Source organism: Saccostrea cucullata, unplaced genomic scaffold (genome assembly GCF_032062105.1).
Source record: "Saccostrea cucullata isolate Sc308-1 unplaced genomic scaffold, CSIRO_AGI_Scuc_v1 ctg5730, whole genome shotgun sequence".
Taxonomy (NCBI): Eukaryota; Metazoa; Mollusca; class Bivalvia; order Ostreida; family Ostreidae; genus Saccostrea; species Saccostrea cuccullata.
Genome location: NW_026929325.1, coordinates 1 through 14,695, shown reverse-complemented (window position 1 = coordinate 14,695; position 14,695 = coordinate 1).

Genomic DNA, 14,695 nt, shown 5'->3' with positions numbered 1-14,695 from the left:
TGATGTAAAAAATAAATTTCTAGATTATAAAGAAATTGTAAACCTTCTGTGATGTTCCAAATTCTACCTTCTGATATCATGTTTATTATACTATACAAATATTTTTCACTTCAAATTCCATTTTTGTGCAGATTTGAATAAAAATTGAAAATTACGCGGTGAAACTTATTTATTTTATTCAATAAAACATGACCCAAGTTTTTATTTTTTTTTAAATAAAAGTTTGTATCATCTGTCCTTATTTCTAGGTCATATTAAATACTGTAAGGCCTTCATATTTCTCAAGGTATTCATTCTGACAAGACATCCCTTTGAATGCAAACAATTTGCACCTTCTGACATTGGCGTTAGGGTTTACTTTTACAAACTTAACCTTAATCCTATATTTTACACTATTGCTGCTAAGACTTCATTTCAAATGTGTATTTCTCATAACAAGGCACGTCTCCATATCAGTCAATTTATTCTGGAGAGGGACGTAAAACTTGAACGTCAGTCTTATATTTCACACTATTGCTGTTAAGACTTAATTTCAAATGTGTATTTCTCATAACAAGGCCTTCCAACCGTGTACCTTCATTTTGGTCCTCAGACATTGACCTTCCAGTTTGACCGACTTAATAAAAAAATCAACCCTAACCTTGCACTGAAGTACATTTGAAGAATAAAATCTTCGCAAACAGCTGCCTTACGGAGGTTTCAATGTAGAAAACACATCTTAACTTGTTCTTTATTTTTTAAGAAAAATCCAGAAGTGAAAAAAGAATTTGGAATTAATTCTATAAGTGGTAATCCAACTTACATTCAAACTTCCCTTTCTAAAGAAAAAATTCTTCAAAATCATATGTCAGTTTTGAATATTTTTATTATCCCGAAGAACCAAAATGAATTTGAAAACCGTATGGTTGGATTCCGAAACTTCATAAGAATCCTTACAAACAAAGATGCATTGCGGGTTCCAGCAAATGTTCAACCAAGCCTTTTTCTTCACTCCTCACTCAGACATTGACAGTCGAGTACTGTACAACAATATATTCAAGAAGTGGCGTAAATCAGATGTGGATACTAAAAAATTCCAAAGGAACTTTCGGACAATCACAAGATATAACCAAAATCAACAGCTTAAAAACGTAACGACTTTTCAACATTATACGCAACTATTCCCCACGATAAATTAAAGTCCAGGCTTTTTGATTTCATTGACAGCTGCTTTTTCAATAAAACCGAAACTCGTAAACTTATTGACCTCGTCATTGATCATTTGCAAAATTATTCTGTTAAAACACATTCTGATTTCACACACAAATACTCTGAATTTGACATCAGAAAGATGCTTGAGTTTCTGATTGACATTATGTATGTGGTTTTTGGGGACCAGGTCTTCCAACAATCTATTGGAATTCCCAATTAATCTCCAATTAATCTCCGATTTTCGTAGACCTACTTTCGTATTCATATGAAGCAGAATTTACGCAAAATCTTAAGCAGGAAAAGAAGAAAACACTTGCTGTGGCCTTCAACTCTACATTAAGATAAATTGACGACGTATTGTCAATAAATAATGGTAATTTTCATTCCTATGTCGATACGATATATCGTGGTGAGATATATGAAAAATATGAAAAACAAAAATTCTGGATTTAGATTTTAGTAATGGCAAGATTTTATTTGTTATTTATCTTTCAAAAAATTACGCATTCATTTACTTCCGTCGAGAGGAGGAGAAGGCGAATTCAAGATCTCTCAGTCTAAATCTTTATCATTCAATGCATAAGCGTCGGTGACAAATAAAACGGGGGAGGGGAGTAATAAACCCCCAAAAAGATAAGCCGCATTTTCAATGCTTATATGATATATATTTCCAAAATAAGTGGGGGCATACCCCCCAACCCTTGCCCTTCGCCCGGTTCCGATGCCTATGCTATACCCAAAACAGGTATATATGTATTTACATAACTGGTATGACGTTGAAAACTTTCAATGAATGAATTAACCTAAACAGATGAAAACTAGAAAATTTTACGTACAGTCAACGTATGAGAGAGAAAAAAAATTTTCATGGTTTTGAAAATTCCAATTGCCCCCTTTTTCTTAAGATAAATTCAATACTTTAAGTCGTTTACTTTTAGCCCCCTCCCCCTTTAATCTTCTTATTACAGATTAGAATTTTGAAAAAGAAAGGAAATAATATTAATCAATCATCTCTCTATTCTTTTTAGCTCACCTGAGCCGAAGGCTCAAGTGAGCATTTCTGATCACAATTTGTCCGTCGTCCGTCCTTCCGTCCGTCTGTCTGTCCGTCTGTAAACTTTTCACATTTTCTACTTCTTCTCAAGAGCCACTGGGCCAATTTTGACCAAACTCGGTACAAAGCATCCTTATGTGAAGGGAAATTTAAATTGTTAAAATAAAGGGCCAACTCCCCTCACAAGGGGATATAATCAAGAAAAGACAAAAATAGGGTGGGGTCATTAAAAAATCTCCTTCTCAAGAACCACTGGGCCAGAAAAGCTGAAACTTATGTGGAAGCATCCTGGTATAGTGTAGATTCTAAATTGTAAGAATCATGACCCCCGGGGGAAGGGCGGGGCTACAATGGGGAATAAAAGTTTTATATCGAAATATATAGGAAAAATCTTTGAAAATCTTCTTCTCAAGAACCACTGGGCCAGAAAAGCTGAAACATATGTGCCCATGGAAGGATCATGGGGTAGTGTAGATTTCAAAATGTCTAAATTATGATCAGTGGGGTAGGGTGGGGATGCATTATGTAATACAAGGGGGAAATCTGGTAAAGAACAGAATGGTCAAAGCTTCTCAGGTGAGCGATGTGGCCCATGGGCCTCTTGTTTTTAAAAACCCATTTCCCTTTTATAACATTTATTAAAACCTAAAATACTTAAATATTCAATATCTCATGTCCTGAAGTGACCTCATCATTAAAAACCAACCAGGGTCAATTATTAATCATACCGATTATTTGTAAGAACTTTCATCAAGCTTTACATTTTTTTCAAAGTGCGTTAATATGGGTGATATTAACGCTCTTTGGAAAGAAATTTATTTTTTTTAAAAGTGCGTTAGCTTGGTCCCAAATTTAACGCACTTTGAAAACTGTTTTCAAAGTGCGTTGTAACACCGGTCACATTCGCCGTGTGCTTCTCGTCGTGATCAGGAAATAACGAAAAATCCGTCGTCAATTCAGCGCACAAATAATGGACCAACAATTAGCATGAAAAACGTCAGTCAACATTTGACTCAATGATGAATTGTTTGTAAACATAATTTATCTTGCATGTAGGGGGCAGAAATATGCCACCATATGAAATGTATTCGATTGTACATGTACACTGTATACCTAAACGTTATAGCAAATAGGAAAGTGATTCATCATTTGTCTAAATATAGGGCTTATGTATGAATAAGTTAACCTTCTTACCCACAGTCAAACATTTATACGCAGATACTATTTCCCATTTCTAATGCTAAAACACGCATATACCGGTTCCCCTTAATCACGCACTTTCACGCACTTTTCAAACGTAAATTTAATAGTCAATTTAATACCAATTCTTTTCTATTTTATTCTTGCTAAAATGTCATGAAAAAAGAAAGTTATCAAAATATGACATCATTATTATTTATGCTTAACTTTTAAAAAAATTTGTACCGCGATATGAAGTGCTTATGGGTTAACTAAAACGTCATATTCCTTTGACGTAAACATTAAGTTTGTGTTGCGTCACTGTTCAGTAAGTTGTAAAGAGTTAAACAAGACACCGATGGATCTATCATCAACCATATTCGAATTTAACTTGTGCAGTGTATCTAAAGAAATCTACAAAGAACTAAAAAGAGAAATCGATTGAAATTGCTTTTGAACGTTAATTTAATATGAAAAACAGAGACTCTGATATTTCACAGAAACAAAAATGTCAGCCAATATGTTGTTTATGATGGAAGCACTTATCTTACTTTTAGACTGGATACAACTTTAGGAAAGCCACTACATATATTGAACAGGGATAAAGAACGAGTAACCGTCTTCTCCAAGCTATCGAGTATGGAGACTCAAATGCGGGATCTAGACAGAAAAATGGATCAGATACTGGTGCTGTTACACACACAACAACGACAAATGCACGATTGACAGAGAGTTTACATACCTAATCGCAATAGCTCTGACCCACGACAATGACAAACGCAGAATTGGCGGAGAGTTTGGGGATTCGAGTCTGCCATTGTCTTACACGCTGATATGGGCATGATTTAGGGATATTTTATAGACCTATGTCTATATACTGCATCGAAAAGCGCGCGGTTAACGGAAATTTAGGATAAAAGATTGTGATTGACAGGGAAAGTAGTCTAAATGGTTCACGTGTGATACCGACAAGCGTCTAAATAAAAAAAAAATTATGAAACCAAGTCTTCCAACAACATCAACAACTTTTACATTGACTTGTGTAAAAACCAGAATTGGAATATTCGTTATTGTTGTTACGGAAATATTTCTGAAGAATTCACTGGAAAACATTTATAAAAGACCTGGGAACTATATGAATGCTTCATATTAAGCAAAGAATTTTACCACATTTGTCTTAATCTCAACTCGTATCGGAAACGTTTATCGTTGGACGTGTTCATAGACGATTAATTCTCGCCTGGACAGAATTTTTTAATCTTTGAATGTCACTTTATAACGTTATATTTGACTTTTCTTTATGAAAAAAATATTTTTATTTATTTTCTCCACGTATTGAAAAAATGTTATTATTTTCCTTTTATTTATCTTTTTTATTAATAGGTTATGAATATACAGACTATTTAATTTTAAATAATATTCGTTTTCTTTATAAAAATCAATTATGAACCATGAATAACCCTAAATTAAATAACACATTTTCTTCTTAACAATAGCCTACGATACACCAAACCATTTACTTTTACTTAAGGACAGATAATATGAACAAAAATGGATGTCTGAATTGGATTATGTTTTTTAACCTAATTTCATTGCAAATTATGTAAATAATAAATTTCTAGAATATAATGAAATTGTAAACCTTCTGTGATGAAATTTTACCTTCTGATACCATCTTTATTATACAAATATTTTTCTCTTCAAATTCCATTTTTGTACAAATTTTGAAGGAAATTAAAAATTACGCAGTGAAACATTATTTTATTCATTAAAACATGACCCAAGTTGTTATTTCAAAATTTTTGACAAACTTTCTTTGTATCATCTGTCCCTTAACCTAGGTCATTATAAATACTGCAAGGCTTTCATATTTCTCTGGGTATTCCTTCTGACAGGACCTCCAAGACAAGAATGCTAACAATTCTGACATGACATTGGCGTTATATTAACTTTTAAAAACTTTAACGTCAGTCCTATATTTCACACTATTGCTGATAAGACTTCATTTCAAATGTGTATTTCTCATAACAAGGCCTTCCGACCGGGTACCTTTATTTTGGTCCTAAGACATTGACCTTCCAGTTTGACCGACTTATAAAAAAAATCAACGTTAACCTTGCATTGAAGTGCATTTGAAAAATAAAATCCTTGCCAACAGCTGTCTTACGGAGGATTCATTGTATAAAACACATCTCGTTCTTAATTTTTTAAGAAGTAGAAGTGAAAAAAGAATTAGTTAGATTACATGATCAGTATGTACTGGTCCATGCTGACAAAGCAGGTAATAAAATTGTCTTTGTTTGTAAGGCTCATCACATAATTTGAATTTTAGAAGAATTTGTATTTAATTCTAAGTGGCAATCCAACTTAAACTCATAGTACCCTTTCTAAGGAAAAATTCTTCAAAATCATATGTCAGTTTTGAATATCTTTATTATCCCAAAAAATGTATATGTATTGGATTCCGAAACTTCGTAAGAATCCTTACAAACAAAGATACATTGCGGGTCCAGTGAATGTTCAACCAAGCCTCTTTCTTGTGAAGAAAAACTTCAAGAGTATTGTGCAACAATATATTCAAGTAGTGGCGTGAATCAGATGTGGATACTCTAAAATTCCATAGGAACTTTTGGACAATTTGAAATCACAAGATATTACCAAAATCAACAGTTTAAAAATGTAACGACTTTTCAACTTCATACACAACTATTCCCCACGATAAATTAACGTCCAGGCTTTTTGATATCATTGACAGCAGTTTTTTTAATAAAGCCGAAACTCGTAGATTTACTTACCTCATCATTGGTCATTTGCAAAATTATTTTGCTAAAACACAATCTGATTTCACACACAAGTACTGTAAAGTTGACATCAGAAACATTCTTGAGTTTCTGATTGACAAAATGTTTGGTTTTTGGAGACCAGGTATTCCAACAATCTATTGGAATTTCCATGGGTACCAATTACCCTCCGTTATTTGCAGACCTATTTTCGTATTCAGAGTTAGGGTTTATGAATTTATGCAAAACGTATGTGTAAAAAGAAGAAAACACTTGCTGTGGCCTTCAACTCGACATTTAGATATATCGACGACGTATTGTTAATAAATAATGGTTATTTCTATTCCTATGTTGAAACGATATATCGTGGCGAACTTGAAATAAAAGATACCAAAGAGTCTGAGAAATCTGTTTCATACTTGGATATTTTACTTGAAAAAGACACTAATGGTTATCTAGCAACAAAGTTCTATGATAAACATGATGACGTTAATTTTTCAAACACAAACTTCCTTTACCTATGCAGCAATATGCCTTTATCATCTGCATACGGAGTTTACGTATCTCAGTGGATTCGATACGCAAGAACATGCTCTCTGTATGAACAATTGCTAAAACGAGGTAAATTATTGACAAACAAGTTGAAGAAACAAGAATATCATTTGTCTCGTTTAAAGTCATCATTTCGTAAGTTATATGGTTGATAACGTAACCTTGTCATTAAATACGATTTATCATTGAGTCAAAAGCTGACTGATGTTTTTCATACTTGTTTGTCTATTATTTAAACACTGAATTAACGACGAATTTTCCCGTTATTTTTCGATCATAACAAGGTGCACAAGGCGGATGCGACCGGTCGACAGGGGATGCTTAAACCTCCATGGCACCTGATCCATTCTCTGATGTTTTGGATGTCCGTGTCTGCTCTGCTCCTATTCTGTAAAATTTTGTGGACTTTGATAATGAATATTGTTCTTTTTCTCCATATCCTTTATTTAAAAAAAAATCATTTGAATTATCTTCTAGCCTGCAAATCCACCCTGTTCATGTTTTTTTTAAAATGATATCAATTCTAATCTATTTCAAAGCATTTTATTCCTTTGTCCTTCGGCAATGAACGTCCTGCTGGAATCCCTGAAAAATGAAGGGGAAAAAAGTAAATATTTTTCATATTTTTTTAACTATGTTATGCAGACAGATTGTCAGGCATTGCTTTTCTTAGGCAATCTCATTTAACAAAAATGTTCAAATGTAAAACAAAAATAAATTAAGAAATATTTACCCCTTACCTTATTTCTACTCCGAAACTGTCCACCAAATACTTTAAACCATTACCTTAAACAGACGCCAGAGATATCTTGCCTCCTTACCCCCGCTTTTTGCTACATGTTCTAGGTCAATTAATTTAATATTTCATCCAAATTGCAAGTCTGCCCTTTCCATGTAAAACCAACCTTAAGGTTCATTGATACTCTGATAAGAGAGATAACTCTTAATGACATATTTGTCTATTATTCCTTTATCAATTTTATTTAAACTCCCAATTTTATGTTAACGCCCCCAAATCTACCTGATTCAAGATCAATAATTTACCACTTTCAATCGGTGAAAAACCAATGGTTTCTGATTTGAATGACAGACCTGCTACATATGCTACCTGATAATCTGAGTTTGCATATTTTGAAGACAATTGCCTTGTCGCACGCAAATACTTTCATGTACACCGCTTTGTTTAAACGCGGTTTAGAAAACGCCAATAAGTTTGTAATTTATTTTTAAAAATAATTGAAAGTAGATTATTAAAACATCGACATCATAAAATATTTCTTTTCAAAATCCACTGCTGTTTGTTCTTTTTTATTGGCTTTCACAAGTATACAAAGCAAGCTATAAATATAAGCATAGCATATAAACACATATACATATACACAGTAAATTTCTTGATATTTTCATTCTTTGACAACAGTACAAAGTTTACTTGTAATCGTGAAAGTTTTTTTTAAAGAAAAAAAAGGGTGGGGGTTAGCAGTAGTAGAAAAATGCATTCAAATATTTGTAATTAACTAATGTAATTCCTTAGAATTAGCATATAATTACTTTTCATCATAAATATATGATTTTTTTTCAATTTTTTCAGTATGTCACAGATGTTTTGCCAGTGCCTTTCATATTCCATATATTTACAACTTTGTAATAACAAAACCTTTTTCTATAAAAATTCTGTCTATAATCCTCTTTATTCGGATATCAATACTTAATTTTGGAACACTTTTATATTTACTAGCACATATAAATTGCTTTACAGTAAGTATTATCAAGTTTTGTAATTTACATAATTATATTCCTGTTCTCATATTTACCAAAAAGTATTGCTATTTTATCAAAACTACAATGCATCTCAAATTTTTCCAAAACCCAATCTTCAATCCTACACCATAAATCTTTTACTTTGAAACATTATATTCTACAAACAAATGGTCAATTGTTTCTATGCCACTTAAACAAAAAGTGCAAGCTGGTGAATCAATCAACTTCAATTTAAAAAGATAATAATTTGTTGGAATAATTCTGTGTAATATTTGAAATTGGAGCCAGTGAAATTTGGATTCCTGAGTAACTTTGAAAGATAGTTCAAATATTTTATTCCAACCTGCTTCATCAAAGAAAACATTATTTTCATTCCATTTTAAAAGAGAACTGACTGACTCTCTCTTGTTATTTATGAATATTTTATACATATCTTTACACCCTTTATTACTTCTATAAAATATGAAAGTTGAATTTGGAATATTTGGTCCAATAACATTTAATCTTTTAATGTCTTCTATTCTTGCATACTTCAGTCTTTTTAATATAGCCCTATTAAGACCAATATATTCAACAAAATTTGTTTTCACTTTTAAGTTAACTAAGGTATCAAAGCTTAAAAAGTTACCATCATTATCAAAAAGGTCATTTAAAAAGACAAAGCATTATCAAAATAGCTTTTCCAGAAAAAAGATTTTCTGTTAATCATTATGTGTGGGTTATTCCATATATGTTCTAATAACACATGTTTGTTTTCTTGGTTTATATTTATAAGTCTTACCCAGGAATTAAGGACCTCTTTCCAAAAATTGTTTGTTAAATCATTTGCTAAGTTTAGAATGTAATCTGAGCCCCTTATCCACATGCTTTCAATGTCTGTTTTTAGTTCAGCTTTAAACAACTTTACCCATTTTGCATCTGAGTGAATGAGTCTTCTAACCTAACTTGATTTAAGTGCAGAAAAAAATTCTGTATAATCTACCATTTTCAATCCTCCATATTTATTGTCCTGAATTATAACATTTTTCTTTATCTTATGTATTTTACTATTCCATAAAAAATGAAACAACTCTGTCTCAAACATTTTTAGAAATTCGGGTTTAGGATTTGGTAGTGTAAGAATCAGATGATTTAGTTTTGGTATTATAAGAGTTTTAATTACTGTTAATCTACCAATTGGGGTAAGTTTCCTCACACTCCAACTGCATAGCAGTTTTTCAATATCATTTAATTTTGAATTGTAATTTAATTCAAGCATTTCCTCCAGATTAACTAAAAATTTTATTCCTAGCAGATCAAAAGTTGAATTATCCCAATCAAGCTTCCACCGAGAATGGTGAAAAACTTCCTTTGAATATTTCTTACTTCCAATCCAAACCATTTTTGTTTTTAAAAAGTTAATTTTTAAACCTGAAATATTTGCGAAATAATCGAGTTCTCGTAGAATACCATCCACTGAGGTAGGTGAGCCGTCTGAAATAAGGGATGTATCATCAGCATATTGTGAAAGTTTATATTCTTCGCCTTTAATTGTAATGCCTTTAATGTCTTTATTATTTCGAATAGGAATTCCAAGTATCTCTGCACATAACAAAGAGATATGGTGAAATTGAGTCGCCTTGTCTACAGCCTCTTTGGGGAAATATATAGTCTGAAATAACACCATTTTGTATTACACATGATTTAATACCACTATAGAAAGTCTCAATCCATTTTTTAATGGAGGGCCCAAAGTTGAAAAAGTCCAATGTTTGATATATAAATTTCCATGAGATTGTATCAAATGCTTTTTCAAAGTCTATAAGCATAAGTAAACCAGGTACTTGATTACATTCTGTGTAATGCATCAAATCATATATTAATCTAATATTCTACCCTATAAATCTGCCTTTTATAAATCAAGTTTGGTCCCTATTGAATAATTTATCTAATTTTGTTTTCATTCGTTCAGCAATACAACCTGAAGCTATTTTATAAACTATATTTAGAGACTAATTGGTCGCCAGTTTTTTTAAAAACTGTTTTGGTTTTCCTGATTTTGGAACACAAGTTATAATTCCAAGTTTATTTGACTTGGTAAAATGTAAAAGATCATATGAATTGTTTATTGCTCGTGTAATAAAAGAACCTATATCTTTCCAGAAAAATTGGAAAAATTCGCAAGTTAATCCATCGGGGCCTGGACTCTTCTCATTTTTCATTATACCCCCCGCTTGAAAATCTGGAGGGTATATAGTAATCGGTATTTCCGTCCGTCTGTACGTCTGTCCGTCTGTCCGTCCGTCCGTCTGTTACGCTTTGGGGTACCCATCTCTTATCCGCAACTCCTCTCATACCACTGAAGGAAATTAAATGAAACTTTCACAGAATCTTTATTACATATTGCCATTGTGCACCTCCTATTTTACTTTTTGATTTGACATATTTTTTGGATTTTCCAAGCAAAACATGGATACTGCCAATATATTCATATGGGAAGCGGGGGGTATCATTTAGTGAGCTCATTGCTCACAGTACCTCTAGTTTGTTTTAGGAAATTAAGAACTTCAGAATGTGTCACTGGACCTCCAAGGCTATTTGATTCCTCTTTACTTAACTTTAGGTATCTTTATAATTTTTCATGAATATTTTCAGATTCAACATTTTCCCTTTTTTATATAAACTTTCATAAAAAGACTTTGTTTCCTGTAAAAAATCTTTCTGAGTAGAAACAAATGATCCATCATCTCTTTCTAGTTTTGGAATTTGATTACTGACATAGTTTCTTGATTCCAAACTAATAAAGTATTTTGATAATTTTTCTCCTTCCTCAATCCACTTAAACTTTGACCTGATACATTGCCCTTTAAACTTTTTTTCTTATTTCTTCAATTTCTGTTTGTTTTTCTGCAAGTTCATTTATTGACTGTTCTGTTAAATTTTGTTCCAATTCAAATATTTCTTTTTCTAATTGATTTTCTCTTTCATTTGTTTCCTTCTTTTTGTAAGTGGAATAAGAGAATGACTTTCCTCTTATTTCCATTAGTAAAATATCAAGAAAAAGTTGATCACTAATAGTAAATTGAATATCATCATTATCTAAACAGCTAAGTCTTTCAATATTGTAAACAGGACAGACATACTGAACTTTGACCTCTTCAATCTTACATTTTATCTTTTTAACAAATTCCTTATCAGTTAGTAAAGAGTTATTAAATTTCCAGAATCCTCTTCCTTTTATGAACTCATTTAATTTACAGCTTAACACAACTGGTGAGTGATCAGAACGATAACTATTCTCGTAAGTTACACAAGGAGTCATAGTGAACAAAGATTCTGGTATTAAGAAAAAGTCAAGTCTAGCTTGTTTAATTGGGTTTTTTTCCTCTCCATGTAAATCTTTTTAAGTTTGGGTTATTTTCACGATATACATCCTTTAGGTTCAAAGCATCGATAAGTTTTTTAAAACTTCAAGTCGTGATTTTGGATTGTTTAAATTTTTGTAGTTCATTGAATCTAACTCTTTATCAAAAATTAAATTGAACAATGTGTTGAGAACAGTTTATCTCCTCTATTTTATTAAGTAAACTTTGAAAAAATTGGGTCTATCACAATTAGGACCGCATATATTTATCAGTAAAAAAGGTAAGTCTTCAATGAGGATATCTCAAATAAGATAATTTCCCTCATTATCCTTAAACTCGTTGCATATTTCTATTTTATACTTTATACCCCCACTGTGTTTTTATCAGGTTCTCATCAAAATGTGTATCTTGAAGAAAATAAGCATTATATTTCTTAGCTTTTAGATTTTTGAAAACATCACCTCTTTTATCTGTATCCCCCAGGCCTTGGCAGTTTACTGACAGTATTTTTATGTTATTTTCCCTATGTTCCATAAATGTCTGTATGATGATAGGAAAATGCTGATCCCCAGTTGTCAAAAACAAATATATGGAAAAAAAAGTTGAAAAAAGTATGGAAAAGAAGACATGCCTATTGCCTCTTGTTGTTGATTATTTTTGAGAGGGTAGGGGAATTTTGCCAAAAAAACTTTTTTTAAGTAATGATAATAAATTGTAAGTAAGCATATTTATAATCAAAGTACTGAAAGTACTGATACGAGTTGATGGTTGTTCAAGCTTATAAATTGAACACTGCTTTACTGATAAAGAAATTTGAAAGACTTCCATTTGATTTCTGATGTCAATTACATGAGATGATGCACTGTATCATTAAATCCCATAAACAAATAATGTCATGTGAAATAATAAGGAAAGCATTTCTTTTTACATTATAATTATACATTTATTGCGTATTACTGCCCTATTTTAACAAATGATTGCGTATTACTGCCCTATTTTAACAAATGAAACGCTCTTTCATAACTATCATGGTACAATATTATCTGAATGTCCTTAATGTGGATACAGCAAAAGTAATATCCCTTTAAAAAAAAATTTTTCATAATCAATTTGACAATTACTATTGTTATACTTATCATATACTGTATACAGGGTTATTTTCGCCCTGTGTAATTTTCGCCCTTTCAAACTTGCAAACAATTTTGCCCCGTTTTAAATTCGCCCAGGCATAGTTTTGTTTAAGAAATTATACTGTACTCGCCACGTTTTAAATTCACCCAAATGAGGATAGAGCGAAAGGGGCGAAAAAAAACGGGGGCGAAAATTTCTCTGTATACAGTAATATTTTTTTTTAACATTGCAGTCTTCCACTTTGAATGTGTAAAAGCACAATATACAGTAAAATACAAGAAAATAATTTTCTTTTTAGAAAGAGAAAGTCGCTGTCAAAATTTTGTTCATAATTTTCTCACAAGTGTAACGAGCATTAGGAATGCAAAATGTGTGTAATCTTAATCAGAAGTTTTACACAGGACCCTGATTTACAAATAAATGCTACAGTAATCAAAGTACTAACACAGTTTTGGGACACAGGAGAAAACTAATAATTATATTCTTGAGCATATACACTTCACAACTGTTGCAAAAACACATGATAACGGTGAAATATTTGTTTCATATCACAAAAAGCTGTAAGATTTTTCTATCATGACACACAATAGACACAAGTTGGACAACTGCATTTTTTTCCAATGTAAATTGTAGCTAAAATCTGTTTTGAAATTCACAAACATGAAATTAATATAATATAGATAAACATATGCCTCCAACATTTTCTTGAAAATAAAATTTCTGCTATCAAACTGTGGTTTAAAAATGATATTGCTTCTAATTGATGTCGCTACAAAGTACATACTTGTGAATCAATGTACATATCTAATAAAATAAGAGGCCCGTCTGCCACATTACTCACCTGAGTATCTCGGATTGAAAAAAAGAAGATATCAGTTCCATTTTGAAAAGTTTAACTTTATAAATGGTCTCAAGCTCCCAGGGGGAAAGGGGCATCATTTGAACAAAAATTAAGTTGTAACAAGTTTACAACACAACAGACAACAAAGAAATCGGATCAAAAAACTCACTTAAGCTTTTGACTCAGGTGAGCAAAAATGTGTTTCGCCATGCAATTTTCAAACAATTACAAATATAAAACTAGAAACGATCTCGTTGCGAGCAACGAGAGGTCTTCCGTCTGATTCTGGGGAAAAAAACTCGTAAAATCGAGCTGTGAAGTGATTAAAAATTTTGGTCACAAGGAGGATTGAATCCAGGTCGCACGCGTGAAAATCCAATCCCCTTTTTTCCCCTTTTATCCCCAACGTGCTAACTATTACGCTATTGGGAGTACTGCTCTAAATGTACTTGTGTATACTTCTGCAACAGTACACCTGTCTAAAAATTATAAAACGCGGGCCACTATTCATAATTTTGCGCCAAACGCCACGTTAAATCTTCGCACCTTTTCTTTTGACTGATCTATTAAATAGGTGTGATAGCTTCAATAAAATTAAGAAAAAAGAACGTTCTCAAAGCCTACATTTCGAGGTTCAGAAAGTATATTTAACACATTGTACACATTAGTAGTATAGCCGACATATGGGGGGGGGGGGTAAACAATGGGCCTATTGTTTGGGAGAACAAAGGAAAGAACAATGGGAGAACAATGGGGTTGACCGCGGGTTGACCTTTAGGAGCCATGACCGTGACTGAGAACTGCCCGCGGTCAACCCCATTGTTCTCCCATTGTTCTTTCCTTTGTTCTCCCAAACAATAGGCCC